The sequence below is a fragment of the Chiloscyllium plagiosum genome, unplaced genomic scaffold (genome assembly GCF_037043375.1).
Source record: "Chiloscyllium plagiosum isolate Xiang-an unplaced genomic scaffold, Cpla_swu_hap1 HiC_scaffold_28, whole genome shotgun sequence".
Taxonomy (NCBI): Eukaryota; Metazoa; Chordata; class Chondrichthyes; order Orectolobiformes; family Hemiscylliidae; genus Chiloscyllium; species Chiloscyllium plagiosum.
The window spans coordinates 47006518-47018308 of NW_028270166.1; positions in this window are offsets into that span (position 1 = coordinate 47006518).

Sequence of the window (11791 nt, forward strand, 5' to 3'; positions counted from 1 at the left end):
AATGTTACACTCTGCAATCTTATCTTTTCAACATTGGAAAGTAGATTTCACTTTTTGGAAGGTGGCACTGTGGCTCAGTGTTTAGCACTCTGCTGCCTCCCAGCGTGGTTTCCTCTAGGTACTCCGGTTTCCTCCCACAATCCAAAGATGTCCAGGTTAGGTGAAATTGGTCATGCTAAACTGCCCATAGTGTTAGGTGTATTAGTCAGCGGGAATGGGTCTGGGTGGGTTGCTCTTCGGAGGGTCAGTGTGGACTGGTTGGATTGAAAGGTCTGTTTCCACACTGTAGGGAATCTAATCAAGTGCATCTTGGCTTGCCTGCAATAGCTCTGCTCCCATTTTGAAATCCAACCCAAGATTGAAATCTTACAATTAGTGTGGCATTAATTGCCAATTATTTCCTAGTTTCACTCAGTTATCTTAATTTTTGGGCTTCTCGTTCTAGACTCTTTAATTTGTAATCTAGGTTTAAGAAACTTGGGAAATTAGATCAACCCTTTGGGCTCCAGTACATTCAGAGATTGTAATAACACTTGAATGTTATATGGAACATTTTTGTTCTGGTCCTATGTAGTCCCATTTTCAAGTATGTTTACATATGTCAATTCCTGCTGTCCTTGAACTGAAATTTCAAACTTCTAACTTCCACTCTTCCCTTCATTTACATAGTCATATCTCGTTCCTACTGTGAACATTTTGTCCTAATTCTCTTGCGCACTCCAGTGCAACACCATTGTATGCTTGATTAATACTAGTTAAATTAAGTACTTTCAGACTTGACTTCTGATGGAAGGTCATATACCTCATTTCTCTTAGCTATGCTGAGTATTTTCAAGGCAGGTGAACTGGGAACCTAGCTACTTATCAGCTGTGAATGTACAAGCTAAATATTCTTGTAAAAACCAAAGGTTGGGGCCAGGGCCAGAGCCCTGGATCATAGAATCCCTACAATATGGAAGCAGGCTACTCTACCCACCAAGGCCACTCAGACTCTGCCCTATCCCTATAACCCTGCATTTCCCATGGTCAATCCACCAAGCCTGCGCATCTCAGGACACTATGGGAAATTTAACATGACCAGTCCACCTAAGCAGTGCATCTTTTGATCTGTAGCCCCCACAGACATGGAAAATGTGCAAACTCCACACAGTTGCACGTGGCTGGAATTGAACTTGGATCCCTGGTGCTGAGGGGCTAGAGTGTTAACCATTGTGTTGCCCTGGATGTCAAGGGATGTAAAGTAGCATTGAGAGAGGGGTGAAAAGGAACCAGTAGAGGGTTCATTACAGCATGTTCGTAAAGGGGTATAGAAAGTATTGTGATAGGATATCAGTGAAAGTTTCAAGCAATTAAAGGATGTTTTAGAAGCAAAAGTGAAATTTTGTAAGTATTCATTTTTACATTTAATTGCATTCTGTTAGTTTAAACTCAGTGCAATGCATGGCTTAGATTAGTTTGCTGATTTCTGTTCACTCAACTTCTGCACAATATATAATGTTCTGAACATAAAGAATTAATTGAATTCTATTTAATCAAGGTGGTGAGGGAATTTATAACTGAAGTCAAGAGTTTCTATAAAACAGGTTTACAACAAAATTTGAAATAGGTATATCTAGTAGGACGCGCACATTGCTTTGAGAGATCATTCTGCAGTCCCAGTTTCCATGAGAAAGTTGATGCACTTAAAGAACATTGATTACTCTTGTTGCTACATATTCTGTTGAAAAATGCTCTATAGCATGGGGCTGACCCCTCTCTTTGCAGTAAAGGGCAAGAGTCCAGACAGCTGTGTTGCATGCCAGGTTATGGCACATTTGCTCAGGTACAAGAGGACCTGGAGGATGGGGACTAGTTTATCATGTTCTGTGTAGGTATCAAAGACATAGGCAGGGTAAGGAAAGGTATGTTGGCAGTATGAAGAACTAGGCATTTTTTTTAAAAAGCCTCAAAGATAATTTGAATCTGGGCAGTTCTGTTTCCCTACACCTGAAGCATGTTGGGACCAGTTTACTAACCAGGTGATTGCTAGAGGTAACTGATGACTTTAAACTCCATAGAGCAAATTTGAGAAGATGTGATGTATCAGTGAACAGTAAGATATTATCTGATAATAAAAACGTAGCAGAAAAGGATAGGTGGTACAAATGATTAAAACCGAAGGTTAGAGTTTTCAAAAATATAGCAAACAGGCAGAACTTAAAGGCTTTATCTGAACTCAAAAGCATTCAGGATAAAACATATGGTGCAAACAGAACTGAACAAGCATGATCTTACAGCCACTACAGAAATAGGCTGCTGGATGTGATAGATTTGGATCTCCATATTGAAGGGCAATGTGAGATGACCAAACTAGAGGGAACTGAGAATTAGAAGCAGGTTGGCTCAAGATGAGAAATTATAAAAGGAACAGCCCCACTGAATAGTAATCAGTCAGATGCAGTCCAAAAATGTATTGTAAAAGCAGTGTACTGTATTTGAAATTTGAACAAAGCTGGTCTGGCAGCTTCTATGAAAAGAACAGTTGCATGATTTGAGTAAATCAGTAAAAGTAGCTTAGAATGCTTTCAGGTTCATCTTAGACCAACAAATGCTGCAAATTACCATCGCATTAGCTGGTCAAACTCTTCTAGATCATGTCTCTGCTCCTTGTGTGGTTCCCTCTACAGGGGAGGCAGGGTGCCTGCTTGTGGAACATTTCAGAACATCTCCAGGACCTGCGCACGAAGCAACCCCACCTCCCACAGTACAAAGATGTACTAGTTAGGTGAATTGGCCATGGTAAATTGCTGTAGTGTTCAGGGATGTGTAGGTTAGGTGTATTAGTCACAGGTAAATGAGGACTAATAAGATAGGGGAATGGGTGTGGGTGGGTTGCTCTTCACAGGGTCAGAGTGGACTTGAGCCAAAATGGCCTGTTTCTGCACTGTAGGGATTCTATGATTCAATGAATTTATTAATGACTTTTTGAGGAAGTAATGTGCTGTGGATAAAGGGAAAACTGTAGATGTACTCAGCTTTTTAGAAGGTGTCAAAGATTGCAGAAACTGAAGGCAGTGTAACATCATAGAGCAAAGATGGTCAGGATGTCTCTTTCAGTTTGGCAAATGTAAGTATTGTGCCACAGGGATCTATGCTGGAGCCTCAACCTTTGCAAATATATGCAAATGAAAATATCTGGTATATGGGAAGGTGTGACATCCATTTTGGTAGGAAGAATAAAAGCTATCTAAAAGGTTTTTAGATTGCAGAACGGAGATGCATGTATTGCACAAGATTATGCAGGTATAGCAAGTAATTAAGAAAAAAATATTGTGGTTTGTTGCAAAGTTATTGATGCAAAATTAAGTTATCGTTTGACTCTGCAGGGCTCTGAGACTGGAGTATTCTACCCGATTTGATAGTTTTAATGAAGGAAGAATGTAAATACATGGAGCAGTTCAGACTATGGATAGGTTGGTCAGGAAAGGTTGGTTAGAGACAAAAAACCTGCAGATGCTGGAATCCAAAGTAGACAAACGTGTGCAACATTTCCTGAGTACGCAAACAGGAGGCTTGACAAACAAAGCAAGCTGGACATATCAGGTGGAGGAGTCGATGTTTTGGGTATAACCCTTCAGGATGGGGTTATACTAGGAATGTTGACCTCTCCTCCACCTCATGCTGCCTGGCTTGCTGTGTTCTTCCAGCCTCCTGCTTGTCTATTCAGGAAAGGTTGGACATGCTAAGCTTCTAACCATTGAAGTTCAGTGAGACAACCAATTTTGATTTTTGATTTATCACGTGTACCAAAGTACAGTGAAAAGCTCTCTTTACAAGCAGTGCAGGGAGATCATAGTAAACAAGGATGTGCAGATCAAAAAGACTTAAAGGTCCTTGGGTTACATTGCACAGGGCATGTGCGAGGTGAGATCAGTGCTGGCACGATGAGCCACCTTTTGAGGCTAGCGAGTCTGTTCTTCAGTCTGATATTGGCTGGGAACCTGATCCCGCTTCAGTCTTTACCTTCTGCCTGACAGGTGGTGGGAGATCATTACTGGGGTGTGATGGATCTTTTGGCCGCTTTGCCATTGAAACCTTGACAATGCATGTGAAAGAGATGTTTCCTCTTGGAGAATCTAGACTTGATTGTCATTTAGGATAACAATGGAGAATTTTTTCCAAATCTTTATTATTTGCAGAGGGAGGCTATTTGGTTCATTGTCTGAATGAACATCATGGCTTGGTGCCATTCCCATGCTTTTACCTCAACATTATTTCTGTATTTAAGTAATCCAACCTCCTCTTGAATGCCTTAATTGAAACTGCCTCCATTGTACTCAGGTAGTGCATTCCAGATCCACTTTGTCAAGTTTCTTTACTGCTGCATTTACCTCTTTTACAAATCACTTTGGATCTGTGTCAGAGTAATACAGCATGGAAACCACCCTTTTTAACCCAACTGGTCTATGCTGACCATTGTGCCCATTTTGGCTAGTTCAAATTGCTTTAGTCCATATGTCCCTTCCAAATGTTTTTTAAATGTTGCTATTGTGCCTGCCTCAACATGTCTCTGGCAGCCCATTTCATATACACACCGCACTAAAGTTGCCGCTCCTCAAATCTTTCCCCTCAAACTTCTAGTTTTCAATTCCCCATCCCTGGGAGACAAAGACTATATACATTCATCCTATCTATGCTGCTTGTGCTTTTATATACCTCATTCTCCAACATTCCAAGGAATAAATTCCTATCCTGGCAACATCCTCATAAATCATCTTTGCATTCTTTCAGTTTAACTAGTCTTTTTTTTTTAGTAACAACAGGATGACTAAAACTGTACACAATACACTAAGTACAGCCTTACCAGTATTTACAAAATTGTAACTTAACGTCCCAACTCCTACACTCCATGACCAATGAAGGCCAGTATACTAATGATTTTTTCATCACCTGTCTTCCTGTTGTGTTGCTTTCAAAGAACTATGTACTTGTACAATTAGGCCCCTCTGTTCCACATCATTCCTCAGGACCTTGCATGTACAAGTCCTACCTTGGTTTGACTTTCCAAAGTGAAATATTTGTATTGAGTTGCATTTGCCAATCCTCAGCCCACTTCCCATCTGATCAGGTTCCCACTGTAATTTTTGATAATCTTCCTCTCTATCAATGATACCACCTAATTTTGTATCATCTGCAAACTTATTAAACATGCCTTGTACATTCACAAAGGTCCCAACACCCCCTGTGAAGCACACCCCAGCCATCACAGGCCTCTAGTCTGAGAAACAACCTTCAACCATCGCCATCGAGGCTATTTTGGATCCAATTGCGTAGCTCTCCCTGGATCCGATGTGACCCTGTCATTTTCTTTTGCTAAAACATGTGACTAACCTTGTGGTTACCCTTAGTTGAGTGACCTTGCACCCATCAACCCACTGTTCCCCAGCCAGAAATCACCTGTACTAGATCTCATCGCAGGTGTACCTGTTCGTGGTCTTAGAGTACAATATTATAGCTGTATCCCTAACTTCACTAATGTGCAATGGTTAGTAACATTGTGTAATATAAAAGGGCCCATAACACGCAATGATAAATGCTGAAAGGTGGGTGTCAACGCAAGTGGGATAATCTATTTTGGATCAAGAAAAGTAGAGATCTGAATTTCTTTCCAAAGTTGGAAGCAGTTCCTGTGTTTAAGGTCCAGTTCATGTACATATCAAAATTGTTATAGGTACAAAAATTATCACTTCATAATATAGTTGGATGATTAAATTACAAATGGTTTGCAGTAATACAATTCCTGGTTAGTCCATGTTCTAGGCATGACATGGTCAAGTTTGTATTGGCTGGCTGGAGTGCAATGCAAATTCATCAGAAGCTTACAACATCTATGGTCAGAATCTAAGGAATTTTGGAAAATCATAGCAAGCTCTTCCATTGCCTCTGCAACTAAATGTTTTAGGACCCTGCAGTGCAAGTCATTAGATATTAGATATTTTAGATTTTAGTCCCTTGTGTATCTCTAATACTTAATTCTCTGGCACTAATGTCTTCAATTTTCTGTCTTGGATAGCCCCGAGGTTATCTAGTGATTTGGCCATACTTTTTCCTGCCCCCCCCCTGCACACGCACACTGCACCGCGTGCACACAAAATCGGTCCTTCTGGTATCTATGCTCTATTTAGAATCAGATGTATGTACAGTAAGGAAACAGTTTTGTCCACCTCATCCATGCCAGCGAGAGATCCTAAATTAATCTAGCCCCATTTAATTGTTATATTTGTGTTTGGTTTATGCTCCTTTTTCCCTGTTTTCAACTTTATAGTCCTGGTAGTGTTTTGCTTTCCAAAAATTACCAATCCTCTGATTTAATTGCTGTTGATTACAATAGGCATCTGTCTATCTTTTACATTATAGTGTTCTCGTGCTCGCTCTCTCTTGAGCCTGATCTGTCCCATACTGGTTTTCAGATTCCGAAGTCAAGATAATGAGTGGTTTGGAGGGTTACTTTTCCCATGTATCTGCTGCCCACGTTCTAGATGGAAGTGGGTGTGGGTTTCTGAGGTGCTGTCTTGGCATCTCCAATTGCTGAGGTGCATTCCATAGATGGTGTACACTGCTGTAACTGAGGGCTGGGGGGGGGGGGGGCGGGCACCATATCAAAAACAATCAAGCAGGCTGCTTTGTCTGGGATGGTGTCAAGCGTCTTGTGTTGGGGCTGCACCCATCCACACGAGTAGGGAGTGTTCTATCCTACTCCAGACCTGTGCTTTAGGGAGTGAGGAGGAGAGTTACTCACTGCAGTATTCTTAGCTTCTGACCTGCACTTGTAGCTACTGTTTAGGGTGAGTCCAGTTGAGTCTCTGATGAATGGCAAGTCCCTCAGGATGTTAATTGGGGTGAGTTAGTGATGGTAACACCATTTGAATGTCAAGGTGTGGCAGTGACATTCCATCTTATTGGAGATGGTCATTAGCTGGCACTTGTGTGATTGTGAATGCTACTTACCATGTGTTGGCTCAAGCAATTTTTGCAATTAAAAATATTGTTTCAGTTTCTGAAGCGTCAGTACTGGTGAAGTGATGCAATCATCAATGAATGACCCCACTTTTGACCTTCCTGGAGAGAAGGTCATTTGAAGAAGCAGCTGAAGATGGTTGAGCCTAGGACTCTACTGCAGAGAGATCCAGCTGCTGAGATGACTGACCTCCAACAACTATGACCATTTTGACCTATCAGGCACAACCATCAGAGCTTCATAGAATCATAGCATCCCTGCAGTGTGGATGCAAACGATTCCACCCATCAGTGTGAACTCAATCAGACCCAACACCTATCCCTGCATTTCCCATGCCAAATTCACTTAGCTCACACATCCCTGGACACTGGGCAACTTCTAGTATGAGTGTGTGGCACTGGAAAAGCGCAATGAAGAACTTGCGTTTGAAATGTTGATGCTCCTCAGATGCTGCCTGACCTGTGCTTTTCCAGGACCACATTCTCAACTCTGATCTCCAGCATCAGCAGAGTTCACTTTCTCCCAATTTCTAGTATGGCCAATCCACCTAACCTGCGTCTAGTTGGACTGTGGGAGGAAACCAAAGTACCTGGAGCAAAGTGATACAGGCATGGGGAGAGCATGCAAACTGCACAGTCCCCTAAAACTGAAATCTAACCTGAGTCTCTGGTGGCCTTGTTAAGAGTTGGTACTCTCTCCCCTCTGGAATTCAGCTCTTTGTCCACATTTGAACCAAGACTGTAATTATGTGCCCCAGCAGAACTCAAACTGAGTTTCAGTGAGAAAGTAGTAGAGGCTGTATTCTTGATCAGAAATATTTCAAACTCTGCATTTCAATACTACTGGCAAGGTACATAACTTCCAAAAAAAATCTTAACTGCTGGGGTCTGCCTTCAGCATTTATCTACTTACTGTGGTAATTGTGTATGCAATTCCAGAAGCTAGCTTTCATGTTCAGTTGATCGAGAAGTTTGAATGAAGGCATTTCTTTCAATGGGAATGGAGTATAGCAATAGGGACTGAAATAAAACAAAACTGCAGATGCTGAAAATCTGAAGCAAGCAATAAATTGCTGGAGAAACTCGGCAGGTCTGGCAGCATCTGTGGGGAGGAAAGCTCAGTTAATGTTTTGAGGGATGTTAGATTAGCTGTGCCATTGTTGAATGGTGAAGCAGATAAATGGCCTACTCCTGCTCCTTTATTTTATGGTGACTTAAACATGAATGTGGAAGATTATTTAACAGGAAGTCGGTGTCAATATAAAATCATAGGTCTGGGTAATATATTAGTATAGATTAGCAATGGAGTTGTGCTGTTAATCGCAACCTTTTTTTAACCATCGTCTTATTTCTACAATCTTTACAAGCAAATTAAACATTTCAAAAATGTTTTCCCTCAGCAGATGATGTAAACATTAGTTTTACAATTTAATGTCAGTTCATTAATTCTTCCAGTCCTTGGGCAAACTTAAGCTTTTATTTTAAGATTAGATTACTTAGTGTGAAAATAGGCCTTTCAGCCCCACAAGTCCACACCGACCCTCCGAAGAGCAACCCACCCAGACCCATTCCTCTACATTGACTCCTTCACCTAACACTACGGGCAATTTAGCATAGCCAATTCACCTAACCTGCACATTTTTTGGACTGTAGGAGGAAACCAGAGCACGCGGAGGAAGCCCATGCAGACACTAGAAGCATGTGCAAACTCCACACAGTTGCCTGAGGTGGGAATTGAACCCGGGTCTCTGGCGCTGTGAGGCAATAGTGCTAACCACTGTGCCACCTATAATATTTTACATCCAAATATTTTATATTTGGGGACAGTTATATTCATTCCCATAATATATTAAATGGTTGTAACATAAGACTTCACCTAGAGTCTTGTATTTCAATTTTTAATATTTTCAATGAGGGCTAGTGGATTATGATCAGTAAGTTTTTAGCATTTCCTTGTCAGATCTGGACTTCAACGTATTGAAAAGCCACTTAAAGTCCTAGAGATGTACCAACACGGAAACAGACCCTTTGGCCCACTCAGCCATGCTAACTAGATATCCTAAATTAAACTAATCCCATTTGTCAGCACTTGGTCTATATCCCTTCAGACCTTCCTATTCATGTACCCATCTAGATGCTTTTAAATGTAACTGAACCATCCGCCACTTTCTCTGGCAGCTCATTCCATATTCACCACCCTCTGCCAAAGAGTTACCCCTTAAGTCCCTTTTAAATCTTGCCCCCTCACCCTAAACATATGCCCTCTAGTTCTGGACCGGACCCCCACAACCCCAGGGACTTTGTCTATTTTATACTATCCATGATCCTCGTGATTTTAAAAACCTCACCCTTTAGCCATCCAGGGAAAACAGCCCCAGCCTATTCAGTCTCTCCCTATAGCTCAAACCATTCAATCTTAGCAATAGCCTTGTAAATCTTTTCTGAACCCTTTCAAGTTTCACAACAACTTCGCTGTAGGACGGAGACCAGAATTGTGCGCAATATTCCAAAAGTGGCCAAGCCACATTGGCCAAGCCAATGTCCTGTACAGCTGTAACATAACCTCCCAACACCTCTACTCAATGCTCTGACCAATAAAGGAAAGTGTATCAAACGCCTCCTTCACAATCCTATCTACCTGTGACTCCACTTTTCAAGGAGCTATGAACCTGCATTCCAAGGTGTCTCTGTTCAGCAACACTCCCCAGGACCTGACCATTAAGTGTATAAGTCCTGCCCTGATTTGCCTTTCCAAAATGCAGCATTTATCTAAATTAAACTCCATTTGCCATTCCCTAGCCCGTTGGCCCATCTGATCAAGATCCCGTTCTACACAGGCAACCTCCTTCACTGTCCACAATGCCTCCAATTTTGGTGTCACCTGCAAACTTACTAACTGTACCTCCTATGTTCGCATCTTTTAATCTCAATTCCTTACTATGGTAGAGTATTTGAGCGGTTTAGTTTCTTTAAGAAATTCCTTACTATTCCCAACATCTCATCCTCTAGTAAGATAGCACTCGTGGATAAATTGGGGACAGCCAACAGTGGATCATCAATCAGGACTACCTTTACCTTCTCCAATGCTGCTGGGCATTCTGCTGACCAGGGCACCTTTATTTGTTTCTTCACAAATTTGTTAAAATTACAGCTATCGTTCTGCAATTACACACCTTTCCAGTCTAGGAACCCATGTGTTCCTAGAAACCTCATGATTTCTCATTTAATTTTAAGAACAGAGAATTATATTAGAGCCTTCATTTTGGCAACGCTTGTGCTTCCAATACAATATCTCCCAGTTTTCTTGCTTTTCCACATTAAATGATTAATTTAGATTCCCTACAGTGTGGAAACAGGCCCTTCAGCCCAACAAGTCCACACCAACCCTCCGAAGAGTAATCCATCCAGACCCATTTCCCTCTGACTAACGCACCTAATACTACGTGCAATTTAGTATGGCCAATCCACCTGACCTGCACATCTTTGGACTGTGGGAGGAAACCAGTGCACCTGGAGGAAACCCACGCAAAATGTTAAAACTTATTACTAAACTAGTCAACTATAATTGCTTAAACAGATCTTTAACTTGTCTCCTATATTTTGCCTATGTATAAACTGTAACATCTAAATAAAGTGCACAATTACAAATTTCAGCTGACTTGATTCATAAGCCTCTGGAATGTAACTGGGGCATTCTTTAACTTTTTTATGGGTGGCACAGTGGTTAGCACTGCTGCCTCACAGCGCCAGAGACCTGGGTTCAATTCCCACCTCCAGGCAACTGTCTGTGTGGAGTTTGCACGTTATCCCCGTTTCTGCGTGGGTTTTCTCCGGGTGCTCCGGTTTTCTCCCACAGTCCAAAAATGTGCAGGTTAGGTGAATTGGCCATACTAAATTGCCCGGAGTGTTAGGTGAAGGGGTAAAAGTAAGGGTTGCTCTTCGGAGGGTCGGTGTGGGCTTGTTGGGCCGAATGGCCTGTTTCCACACTAAGTAATCTAATCTAATCGTGTTAACACTTGACATTTGGTGTAACAACGGGTTATACCAAAGTGGATATTTCAATGTTAATGGTATGTGCTAGTAACTCCAATGGATGACTCTTAGAAAGAAATGAGGCACTGTCAACCCCATCAAAGCACCCTTGCAATCATGGACTTTGGTATGAATCAGTCTTTATGATCATATTCACCTTTCTTTAAGAAGTAGAGAGTTGAGATGATTCATCTAATTTAGGAACCAATTCTCTGGGTGAGCATTAGTTGTTTTGACTAGGTTCCATCAGATGATTTCCCAGCATGTCCTGAATATCTGTTTCCCCTTCAACCAACCACTTTTCTGGGCTCGACCATTAACAATGTTGTATCAGTCCTGACTCTTCCACATTCATGTCATGTTTTGCTAATGTAGTGCATCCAGGTGTATCTTTACAGATTAGCTCTGTGCTCTCACAAGATTCTCCCATGGTCCTTTCTCCAAATATGAAAACATAGAAGCACTGAAATAGATTAGATTAGATTACAGTGTGGAAACAGGCCCTTCGGCCCAACAAGTCCACACCGACCCGCCGAAGCGAAACCCACCCATACCCCTACATTTACCCCTTACCTAACACTACGGGCAATTTAGTATGGCCAATTCACCTGACCCTGCACATCTTTGGACTGTGGGAGGAAACCGGAGCACCCGGAGGAAACCCACGCAGACACGGGGAGAACGTGCAAACTCCACACAGTCAGTTGCCTGAGGTGGGAATTGAACCCGGGTCTCAGGCGCTGTGAGGCAGCAGTGCTAACCA